The sequence below is a fragment of the Aulostomus chinensis genome, chromosome 16 (assembly GCF_037954235.1).
Source record: "Aulostomus chinensis isolate RoL2024-O1b breed Wild chromosome 16, RoL_Achi_v1.0, whole genome shotgun sequence".
Lineage (NCBI taxonomy): Eukaryota > Metazoa > Chordata > Actinopteri > Syngnathiformes > Aulostomidae > Aulostomus > Aulostomus chinensis.
In genome coordinates this window covers 21525977-21538457 of record NC_141335.1, presented here as the reverse complement: position 1 = coordinate 21538457, position 12481 = coordinate 21525977, and the positions used below count along the sequence as shown (strand labels likewise).

Here is a 12481-nt window from a genome sequence, read left to right as displayed (position 1 = left end):
TTGAGCAGTTGAAGGCATGAGGCCATGGGTTCTGTGATGTTACAAAATACCTCTGACTTTGATCTTAGAGGTCTCATTTTGATCACAGAATTCTGTCTTTAATCTCTGACTATCTCACTTTGATCATATTTTATTCTCTTTGTAGCCTTAATAGTCTCCTTTATTGATGTCAGATTTATATTCTGAATCATCATCATGACACCATTTAGAGAAGGCATATATGTCAACAGTACAACTCACCATTTAATACATCTCAAACCTGTTCATGTCTGATCGAAAATACAACCAAGAAGACCACTTTCAGCCGTGTGTTTGAACAACGTTCGTGATACCAGAGAAAAATGGCTCCAAGAAGGAAGAAGGCAGGAAAGCTCAGGGAGGCCAAGTGGAGAGCAAAGATGGAGGATAAGCCAAAAGAGCCAGTGAGGGTCCAGTACACTGAAGTGTGGAGAAAAGAATGTGACAACTTGAGGGCCAAGCTGAAGATGGAGAATAGGGAAGTGGATGCTGAGTGGCAGGCCAAGAACACTGTGTGGAAGGCTGAGCTAGAAGAAACAAAAACATTCCTAGAGGTCCTTGAGGCCCAGTGGAAGAATGAGCAGCAGGACAAGAAAGCAGAGTGTAATGAGACAGAGCAGGTCCCGAAGGACGCTCGGCAGGAAGTGAGCATCTCTGATGCAAAACAATGGTATGAGGACAAAGAGCCTGACCAAGAAGAAAGGGTCCAGGAGGCCCAAGAAGTCTTGGATACAGAGCAACAAACAAAAGTGGAAGATAATACAGAGGCAGAGGAGGTCCCAGAGACCCACCTGCCATCAGAGGAGGAAGGGAATGAAGCGAAAGTGATGGTCTTGGATGCAGGGCAACATACAAAGGAGGAAGATAATACAGAGGCAGAAGAGGTCCCAGAGACCCACCTGCCATCAGAGGAGGAAGGGAATGTAGTGAAAGTGATGGTCTTGGATGCAGGGCAACATACAAAGGAGGAAGATAATACAGAGGCAGAGGAGGTCCAAGAGGCCCACCTGCCAGCAGAAGAGGAAGGGCATGATGAGGAAGTGATTATCGTGGATACAGAGCAACAGACAAAGATGGAGGACAATACAGAGGCAACAGGTGTCTTAGAGGCCCACCTTCCAGCAAAAGAGGAAGGGCATGATGAGGAAGGGATTATCGTGGATACAGAGCAACAGACAAAGATGGAGGACAATACAGAGGCAACAGGTCTCTTAGAGGCCCACCTTCCAGCAAAAGAGGAAGGGCATGAGGAAGAAGTGATGGTCTTGGACAAAGAGCTTCAGGCTGAGGAAGAGCCCAAAGAGGTAATGGGGGTCGTGAGACAGGAGCTTCAGAAGACAGCACAGGCCCAAGAGGCGGTGCAACAAGCCAAGACAATGGAATGCATGAAAGAGGGACATTGGCAGAAGAAAGTTAAGCATGGAAGTTTAGTAGAGTGGTTTTTATCTCTTATTTGTCTATCAGCATAAAATCTTGAAATAAAACTTATTTTTCCAGTAAATTATATTATTGTTTACTCTTATTTGCATGTGATGCGTGGTGTTTATTTTTTTCTTTTGTATTTAAAACATCGTATGCCTCTGGCCTGTTTTGCAACCCTTGTGTTCAAAATAACATGTCTATGCCTACCTCCACAAACACACGGGCTGAATCCATTATCTCTGCATCAAAATAAAAGTAAGTTAAATGGCTGTATTAGTGTCAGAATAATATAAATATACTAAATGCAGCTAACTGTAAGCCTCAAGGTCCCAAATTGGGTTTCATTGTGCTTGTGAGTGCGGGTGTTGGTGGGTGGTTAGATTGTGTAGTTTATTTTCCATACTTGATATACTGTGCCTGGGGTCTCGCACTTATGTTCACCTGCATCTCAGTTTTTTTGTTTTTTTTTTTTTTTTTTTGCACATCTGACATCCGGGCCCATTCTTAGCCTCTCAGCGGCTCTTTAGGTTGAAGTCACTACATTTTTGACACAAAAAAAAAAGGCATCATTCATAAACATCATCAGATGGATCAATTGAGATGAAAAGGTGCAGGCTGTGGAACAATTTAAGGAGCTGCTGTGAAAGCGAACTACAGTCAGGTGAGCCCACCTGTGGATGTGGGCAGTGAAGACAAATATCAATGGAAAGATTGCGGCATTCATATTGACTGCTGTTGTTCATTGGGGACGATTGCCTAGTTAATGGTAAATGATGTAGCCTATCTTCGCTCTTTCTCCAATGTTATGCTGCTCCGCTGCTCTGTGCAATGTGGATGATTTTTTTTGAATGGATTTCGCTCTCGCCTTTGGATGTGTCTCAAATGCTTAAATAATATCTTGAGGAAAAATCAAAAGGAAATTAAAGGAAGAATTGTGTTAAATGGATGCTGTTGTTGGAAGTTTTTAAAATGTGCAATTTGCACAAGCAGAGATAAAAAACTAAAGGAATCAAAGAAAATGAGTGAAATAAGTGCCAATGTTGAAAAGGAGTGTGGGAAAAGACAAAGCAAACTCACAGCCAAGGTTTGGGCAAATAAAATCAAAAAGCTTCAAAATGAATGCAAAATCACTGTGACTAAAATGAAAGCACTTGTATGAGAAATGAAATCTCTTATGAAAACAAGGAAAACGTTTCACATGTGATCTGCAAAGCAAGCCTGCCACAGTGACCTTGGCCCCCAAATTATATTTATGCTTGAGTCAGGAAATGTTTGTACTACATTTGAAGAAAATTCTTCAAAATGTTCCTGACATATGGAGCTCATATGAGGTTGGAGTGACCTTGACTTTTGGCCACCAAGATCTTTTTCAGTTCATCCCCTCAAGTCGGAGGACACAAGTCACCTTCAAGGAAGGCATTCATTTTGCTGGTGCAGAGGAAAAAGATAGACCCCCCCCACCCAAAAAAAAGAGTGGTTTCATCATGGTCCATGCTATGCCTCTTGGTCAAGTTCAATAAAATTCAGTGTTATTGTTTTTGTGAAATATTCTAGACTGAAAGACAAACCAACCAACTGGGTTCACAACATAACTGCCCTGGTCGAGGTAAATTAAGGGTTGGTCAGTGAATAATTGATGTACCGTCACATCAGGGGCAGTAATGTGCCATCTTGTAAACAAATGTCTCAAATCAACTATTTGGTAGGCCCAAAATCCAGATCTCAAAAAGGTAGCAAAAGTGAGGCTAAATCCATTGAGGCACCCAGTGAGTCTGCCCTGCTCCAAAACTTTATGATTTTCTACCCACCAAGTTTCAGTAAAACCAGGCCAGTATATTTCGTATAATCCTGCTTAAAAAAACAGAAAAGCCATGTTGAAAATAGAACTTCCTCTGCAGTGGTAATTAGAATAAACCCATAAACCCTTAAAGTACACATTCAGCACTTCTACAGCTCTCCCTGGAAAACCATCCAAACAAGGAATATATTTCTATACGATATTGCAGACAACAGGATTATAGTCAGTGTGACAAGGTACACCCTCTCGTCATATAAAATATACACAGTAGCTGTGGAAAAAAACTGCGCTCTTATGATATTGTATCTATAACTGTAACTATATATATGTAGAGATATCTATATCTATATCTATATATCTATATCTATAGATATATATATATCGAGAGAGAGAGAGAGAGAGAGAGAGAGAGAGAGAGAGAGAGAGAGAGACAGACGCATTAAAAAATAAATAATCCCCCCCCCCCAAAAAAACGTCTTTGACTTACGTGATGGAATGAAAACAACAACATTTTTCAGATCAATCAAATTCTGGCCTTAACGAGTGTTTTTACAGCTGGTTCTCTGCCAGGTGCTGATTATAAAAGATCAACAGCACCTGGTTTGTTTACATAAGTGGGTCGCTGGATTGTTTATAAATACTAGCTGTTAAGAAACTCCTGAAGTCTTAACATGGATACCTGAAGGCTTTTCTGCAAACACAGAGAGACTTGTTTGTCAGGGTGAGGCACGCAACACTTGCATTAGAACTTTTATGGTGCCCTTTCAACTACTGTAAATATGTGCTAACACCTTGAGCTAACATTTAAGGAGCAGTAGTAAAAAAAAAGAAAAAAAAAACGCTTTATTAACAGTACAGGTAGAAATGAGAAACAGAGAAGGGGTGAAAATATGAACAGCCTCTATTAAGTGTTGGCAGTGGCTTCATGTGCGTCATTGGTGGTTAAGGGAATATTTTGGGCTGCAAGCCATGGTTCTGGAGGGATGTGTCAGAGCGGGCCACAGACACAAACACCACAGACCCAACAGGTGCCTTGTGCCGTAGGCTGCTTCCTGACTCCACCCCGCAACACACACCTTCAACCCGGAGTGCTGTGATTATGGGAGTAATATGAGGCCATTTGAGCTGCAGAGATTTCTTCAGTCAAGAATGGAGCTGTCAAAAATAATGCACCACAGCTGACAAAGTCAACAAGAACAATGGAGCTGCAAAGGTGCGCTGAGAAAAGGGGAGGAATTGTGTCATCTTTACCAGAGTTTAATATTTTCATGTCTGGCTCATGTTATGTTATGTTTTCACTCTAAATTCAGTCAAAGCAATGATGGTTTCTCAGATCAGGTGCCAATACTGGCGTTATTCACAGATCGGAGATTGGAATAATGGTGCTGATCCATGTGCCATCCAGATTGAATCCAGTCCACAGCTTGCACATGACCAAGAATCCACAGTTACGTAACATGAGATGCATCACTGCTTTGCATATACAGTTGGATGAAATGCGTTTGTGTACATTATTTGTTCATTCGACGATAATAGTGATAATATTCAGGAAGAACTATTTCTGGTATTGCATAAGTATAATACTTTGGCTTTCTTCCACAACTACAGTAGATGTGCATTGCTGTACACGGAAATTCAATTTCAAGAACTTAAATTAAGAGAATGAATAGTTTGGTGTTCTGTTCTAACCTCATAACTTCACTTTCCACATTTACACACGCTATTTTTTAACCTTTGTTTTCTTTTTGAGATGAAAGGTTGTTTTTTTGTTGTTGTTCAGTGCATCTTTACCTGTAAAAGCCCAAACCACATATAGGAGACAGTGATATGAGACGTACAGTGCTGTTACAGGGCTAGTCTTTATTAGCAGGCCTCAGACACTTGTCCAGCTCTTCTTGAAGATTATTTTTCTGCCAAAAATGACATCTATTCATATACACTGAGAACTCCATGATACATAGGAACAAATTTCATTCACATCAAGGGGTTTGGTAGGAAAAGAAGAATCACTGTAAATTTAAGAAATCCAGACTTTGTCTTTAATGTTCACCTGTTTTAATACTGTCATTTTTGGAAGGTATGCCAAAGCCTATCTACAATCCTCCTCTCCGCGCTAACCCCTGAGTAAACCTTAAAAGCTGCATTCAAGGCTTAAACGACTTATTGGCCAATGTGCCTCGGCTTAAAAAAATCTGAATGGGTGCTCTTTTGTGTTTACTCTGACTCTATGGTCTTGCTCTTTGTCTGTCTCCTACATACTACAGAACAATGCTGGCGAGAAACAGGGCTGGGCTTTTAACGTCACAGTCATTTAATAGTGGACTTGTGGCATTCATTCATTCCCTAATTCATTCATTCTTTTGTCATCTTATTCATTCAACAATCTGTGCTCCCTCGCTCCCTGCAGTTATTTACTCTGGAGCTTGAGAGACAGACAGTGAAGGACTGAGTGATCAGCGCATTCCTGTCACGCCATTCCATGGCCCATCAATCAGTTAAAAGACTGAGGTGCTAAGGATCTATTCGTATTAGTCTGTGTTTATGCAATGTAAATATGTTTGTGTAGGAACTATTATTATGACTGAAAAATCACTAGCTTTTCTCTGAAAGAACATTATATAATGGCAGTGCCATTTCATCATGGATTAGCTACATAAGATAGCACCAGGCCTTTGAATGTCTCGCCCAGGACAAGAAATAGTCTTTATATCTAAAGCCAATTCAAGGCTTTTAAGAGCGGGAAAAACAACATATTCAATTATACCTGAAGAAATACATGAACAAAGACACATTTACAAGTACAAATGTTGGTTTGTAATGCACATGGAAAAGACCATTAGCAGTGGACGGATGTAGAGTGCAGCCAATGATGGTTTTCTGAGACCGTCACCACTAACATGACTCAGCAGAAATTATTTTCTTGTATTAGCAGGAGATGGTAAATGACAGTTAAGTATCTGATGATGTGTCTTTTAAGTCTTTTGGAGATATAGAACAACCTCAAACCCATCCAGGTATAGAAGTTGTTTGCCCTGACACTTTCTTACAACTCATATTTAACATGGTTTGGTGAGGATTAGGCACAAAAACATTTGGTTAGGTGTAAGAAAAGATCATGTTTTGGTTTCAAATGGGACCTGTTTTTTACAGAAACAGGAAGCCAACACTCACCACTGGTGACAAAAAAAAAACAACAGCTGACTCCTGCTACAGCTGCATGGCATCCAGGTCAGCGACTGTTCAGTTTTAAAAAATCTTGTCAAAACAATATCAAGCAACAGCGACGGTCAAAACAGCTTTCGTCACTCAGTAGCCGCAAACGCCACTCTCCTGCCCTGCAGCCACCTATCCATCAATCCATGCATCACTCGCTCCAACTCTGTATACGGATTTCTCACTCCTTTCATTCGTACCATGTGACTTCTTGCTTCATAGTTACTACAACTTGATGGCATCAGTCGCTTATATATGATTATATACGATTAGAACTGCAGCATTAATAGAGATGCAGTTTCAATCGCACGATGGCTTCCTGCGATTTTCAAATCATTGAGCGGCGCAATAAAGGATAATTGTATACATCTTATTTCGGGAAACATTATTCAGTAAGTGCTTTTTGACATTTGGACTTAACATTAGAAAAATAAATATGGCAAGATGAGAAGTTTTTTTGCAGCATGCTTCATAAAGACAGTCACCGTGTCAAGCTGAACCACTCTACAAACGGTGTTGCATTTCCTCACCTTCTATTACAGCATGTGTGCTAACCAGAAGAGACTGCTATTCAGTATAAAGAGCCCAAGGGGCAATGACAGGAGCTCTCAATAGAGCTTCGCAAAGGCAGTCTCCTCGGTTACACTTTTCAAAACAAACCCAAGTTACCATCCCAACATCAGCGGGCCTTGGAGCATGCAGCCCAGCTTATTCAGCAGGTCGCTCTAGTGACGGGACCAATGAGAGCCTTCTCCCCACAACAATAGTGTACAGACAACAGGGTGTTCAGTTTATTCCCCAAAAGGCTTGGCAGGGGTTGACTCCTTAGATGTTAACACTTACTTTCCCACCGAACAGCTGCTGAACCACATAGCTGATAACATTACCATCATTTCTAGCAATCCAACACCCCCTTCTGTTGAAAAAATAACCCGTCACTCATTTGTCACGCACAAATGGTGACAAGGATGAATGCTGTAATTCATCGCATGTTCACGCCTTCACACTCGTTTCACTTCCACTAGAGCTTACGTTTGGGTGTTGTAACACCTTGTTCCAAAAATAGCATGAGGAAGAAGATCATTTTGAAAGCGGCATTAGTACAAAACTACATACATGTGACACTTTGGTATGCAAACAGGCAAGAAATACATCAGAACAGTCACATCATTTACCGTGATGTCACCCACTGGTTTATGGGCAGCCAATTTCAAGAATCCAGGTTGGTTGGCCTTTTGGATATCAGCATCTAAACTGCTTTGTTGTGTATTTTACTGGAATAATTCACTAAATCTATTGAAGACTTGAAATGGTTGTTATGATCATTACGAGTAAAGAGGGAAGTTTGAGGAAATTACTCAGGCTTTAGCGTTATCATTTCAAATTCTGCAACCAGTGACCCCTGCTGTCTGTTAGAGCTCTCTCAAGACCTTCGCAACCTGATTGTTGCTCAGCATCAGAATGGAACTGGTTCCAGACTTATCTCAAAGCATCTGAGTATTCCAGTAAGCACCGTTGGGGCTATTATCCGCAAGTGGAAGAAGCATCACCTTATCATCAACAGGCCACGCACAGGAGCTCCTCGCAAGATTTCTGACCAGGGGGTCAGAAAGATGGTCAGAAGAGTTGTCAAAGAGCCAAGGACCACCCGGAAAGCGCTCCAGAAAGACATGGAGGCAGCAGGTACAAGTGTTACAGAGAAAACGATAGGCAATGCACTCCACCGCCATGGCCTCTATGGACGCTCAGCCCGCAAGACTCCATTCCTCAAAAAAGGCATGTTGAAGCTCGTTGAAAGTTTGCTAAACAGCATCTGGATAAGCCTGTGGAATACTGGGAGAATGTTGTCTGGTCAGACGAGACCACAATTGAACTTTTTGGCTGTCATACTACACACCATGTTTGGAGGAGAAATGGCACTGCACATCACCCAAATAACACTATACCAACAGTGAAGTTTGGTGGTGGAAACATCATGGCATGGGGTTGTTTCTCATCTCATGGTACTGGCAGACTTCATATAATTGAAGGAGCAATGAATGGAAACATCTATCGGCAAATTCTTGAGATGAACCTGCTGCCATCCACCAGGATGATAAAGATGAGACGTGGCTGGACCTTTCAACAGGACAACGATCCGAAGCACATGGCAAAGTTGACTCTCCAATGGTTTAAAAATAAGAAAATCAATGTGTTAGAATGGCCCAGTCAATCACCTGACTTAAATCCGATTGAACATTTGTGGAAAGAACTAAAGAAAAAGGTTCACCAGAGGGCACCAAAGAATATTCAAGATTTAAAGACAATCTGTGCGGAGGAATGGGCAAAAATCACACCTGAGCAGTGTGGGCGATTAGTTAATACATACAAGAAGCGTCTGGAAGCTGTCATTGCAAACAAAGGCTTCTCAACAAAGTATTAAACCAGTCTCAGATAGTGTGTTCAATACTTTTTTCCTGTGTTATTGCACATAATTCCACATAATCATCATTTATGGATTTGAATGTTGTGATTTCTTTTCATGTGTTGATTATTTGAGTTAATACCAGTGTCTGGAAGAAATGTCACATGAATTGCATCTTTGGAAATAAATGTAATGACAAAAAAGTTAATGCGTTCAATACTTATTTCCCCCATTGTATATATATACACACACACACACACACACACACATACATGCATCTGTACATCTCTGTATACAATGTACTCCAAAAAAACCCAAACAAACAAACTGCACACTGTGCTTGAAGAATGACTTATGGAGAGCTGTGGGGAAAAACCTCCCATGACATCAGAGGAACGTTAGACTAAAGCTTTTAATTGCAGAGCAGACAATGAACTCATTTTGCTCTTTTTAAAAATGCATGCATGTATTGATCAAGCTTGCCCGTGACTAAACTAAACTGATGCTTAAATCAACAACTATCCAGTGTCATAAATGCTATTTTTTTGGAAAAGGAAAAAAGAAGTGGCAATGTCCTTGAGCTACATCGAAGTGATGTGAATAAACCCACTGGGTGCTGTTCAAAGAATTACAAGTTCCTACAAGACACGTCTAAACGAGGCCTCTGACAGCTTGGCACACAGACGAGTTGACTGATGGGTCTTACCTGGAGAGGAGTAGCTCCAAAGAAGCTGATATGACATACAAGGAGTGAGTAGAACAGCTGGAAGACTCAACCATTCAGTGCTTAGGTCCACATGTTCACTGTTGTGATCGACACTAGATCCTACACCATACAATAATTGTAATATTATGTCACGCTCAGGTCTCCATTTCTGGAGACGAGGCAAGCCCGGGTGCATTGTAGATGGAGACGTCTCTGGAAGCATACAAGACCAAGCTGCTGATCTTTAATAAGCTCCTAAACCCCAACTGCTATATTGGCTGACATTGGCGTATCATAGACATATTGTATTGCCGTGTACATTGTCAGAATATAATAAAAGGATGCGCAATATTGGATTTTTACTGACATTACACCCAAACGTAAAACTAGTTTTGACTAGTAGCCAATATTTCTCAAAGGTTTTTGTTTCTAAACTGTAAAATATCCTGCCTTCCTTCACTACTAATCTTTGTTTTTGAAAACTACATTGACAGATCATTTTTTTCTCCCTCATTTAAGTACCAGCGTCTGCTGGATATTACATGAAGTGATGTTGCTGTTTAGTGCACCACAACATCATACCACTCTTCTATCATAATGGCTAAATAGTTCAGCCTGCCTCTAACTGATCAGACAGAGGAAAGCATAAAGCTGCCCTCTAGCATAAGTGGTGCCCAGGCTGTGATTGGCAGCCGTCGGCCGCATCAAATGCTCTTAATTACAGCCCAGGTTATTATGCTTCAGAAGAAATCGCATCACAAACACACCTCCCATAATTAAAGAGCCTTTTCTGCCGCTCTGCTATTTACATGGGCGTGTGTGTGTGTGTGTGTGTGTGTGTGTGTGTGTGTGTGTGTGTGTGTGTGTGTGTGGTGGAGAGGTTAGTGGGAATGGATCAGTGAAGAAATTCCAGCCCTTTAGGGAACATGGAGCGTTCCCCCGATGGAGCCAGTTTACACTCCTAATCCTCACATCCATTCAAAGGACTCTTCATGTCTGTTCACCTGGCATGGAAGTGAAATAGGTCCGTCACACAATAAAGTACACAACTCACAGAGCTACGATGCTACGTAAGAGTCACGGCTGCATGTTAATATTGAATGTTTGTTGAAATCTAAGATTTTTTTTTTTTTTTTTTTTTAGATTAACAAGGTTAAATAAAGTTTGCCAAACTTTTTGCTACTTGAATCCTATCTTCAGGTGGTGCATCCTGGCAGAGTATCGGCAAAAAGAAACTGTAAATTGTGAGTAATTTATAAAATGTGGTAAGAGCACCTTTACTGGTGCACCACATTGAAAAAAGAGGGATTCATAGAGTGAGTGATGCATACCGTGAGTATGCAAAGCCCTGTTATTATGAGTTATCTTCATTTGTGTTGACATGTTTGGTTTCCTCGAGCTGTATTACAGCTTTTTATTGGTACGTGTCCACAAGCTGATCATAATATTGACGTGACTTCAACTGTTTCCAGTGTGATACACTACATTTTAACACCACTTCTCTGACTGAACAATGTAACATACTTTGGGGAATTTATTACAAGGACTTTTGTCTGTTTTTCATTTTTTATCAAGTTAACCTAAGAGATGTTTTATTCGTCTTTAAATGTTAAACTAAGTACTTTTATCCAACTACTACTATATAACAGTCTTCAGCTTAACTGAAGAAAACACCCTGTGTGTGCGTGATTAATGATTCTGGAGAAAACAGACAGCAAAACACACAACAGGTATTTTGTTCAGTGTGAACTGGATGTACAATCTTTGTGTTGTTGTTGCAAAAATGTGCTTCGAGGCAACTGATTAATCAAAGCGAGGACAGTAGCTGAAGTAGGGAGGAGCGGATCGGCTCTAATCTAAGGCTCACTGCACACCTGAAAGCGAGTGTTAAGATGTAAAAGCCGCTGCACTCAAACGTTACGATCGCTTCTTGGCACCACACGCATTCTACTTCCTAAACAAAAAAAAGGAAAGGTCAATCCAAGTTAAGTGTTTGAATGACAGATACGATGTCCTTCCAAGCGCTATCAGGGATCTTTGTGTGCAGGAACGCCTGTCAAATACCTGAAAGTATCTCACGTCTTCATTCTCCGAATTGTTTAACAGATTTGCTACAGTTTCTGAGCCGTCAGATGAGGATGCATTCAGTCACGTCCAAGAAAAAAGTTCTGTGTTCCTGGCTGCTGAAAAACCCTAAAGCCTTGGCTTAATCATCATCCTTTAACTGGGATATTTGTTTTTATAAGCTGAGATTCAAAATGGTAGTCCATTCAAAAGAAACACATCTGTTCTCTACGTTATCAAGGGTTGGCGTGAGTTCAAGGCGTTTGGCTGTGGATAGAGGAGGATGACTGGGCATGTGGTGCTTGATTAGTCTGCTGTTCACAGTAGCACTGCAGGCGAATGTACATAACTAGGATTTAGAACACAAAGTCTACAAGTGCTCATGATGTTTGCTTCCAATATTAACCGCCTAATGCACACTAACATGTACATAAATCAGCAGGCATACAAGGGGACTTTAGACTGTTATCGGGAGACAAAAATGCACATGACGGCAGATGTAATGCATGTAACGGATCTCAGCAGCCTCGACCCAAAAGTCTGTGCAGCTCAACAGCCCTGACAGCTCAAGATCTGCAGCAAGGTTAACCAAAAGCGGGTCTGCAAGGCAGCTTGTGTTGACAGGACACAGACTGACAGTGAGCACCTCTGCCCTATGGTTTGACATTCATTTAATATATCAAAATTACACATGCTCCCTTGGCTGAAACACCATTTTATACCTTAGCTATCTACCCAGTTACTCATTTCCTTCAATATGTATGTCCACAGACAGTTTTCTAGAAGCTGACTTAGAGAACCTTTAACCTGTGTTAAAGTGATAAAAAGGGGTAAAGTAAATTATTATATGATCCCC

General features: G+C 41.0%; 1 protein-coding gene across 9 annotated transcripts in view; it reads right to left on the bottom strand.

Moving 5' to 3' along the window:
• Window positions 1-12481, bottom strand: part of rmdn2 (regulator of microtubule dynamics 2) — a 39156-nt gene that overhangs the window by 22194 nt on the left and 4481 nt on the right. The window lies entirely within an intron of this gene.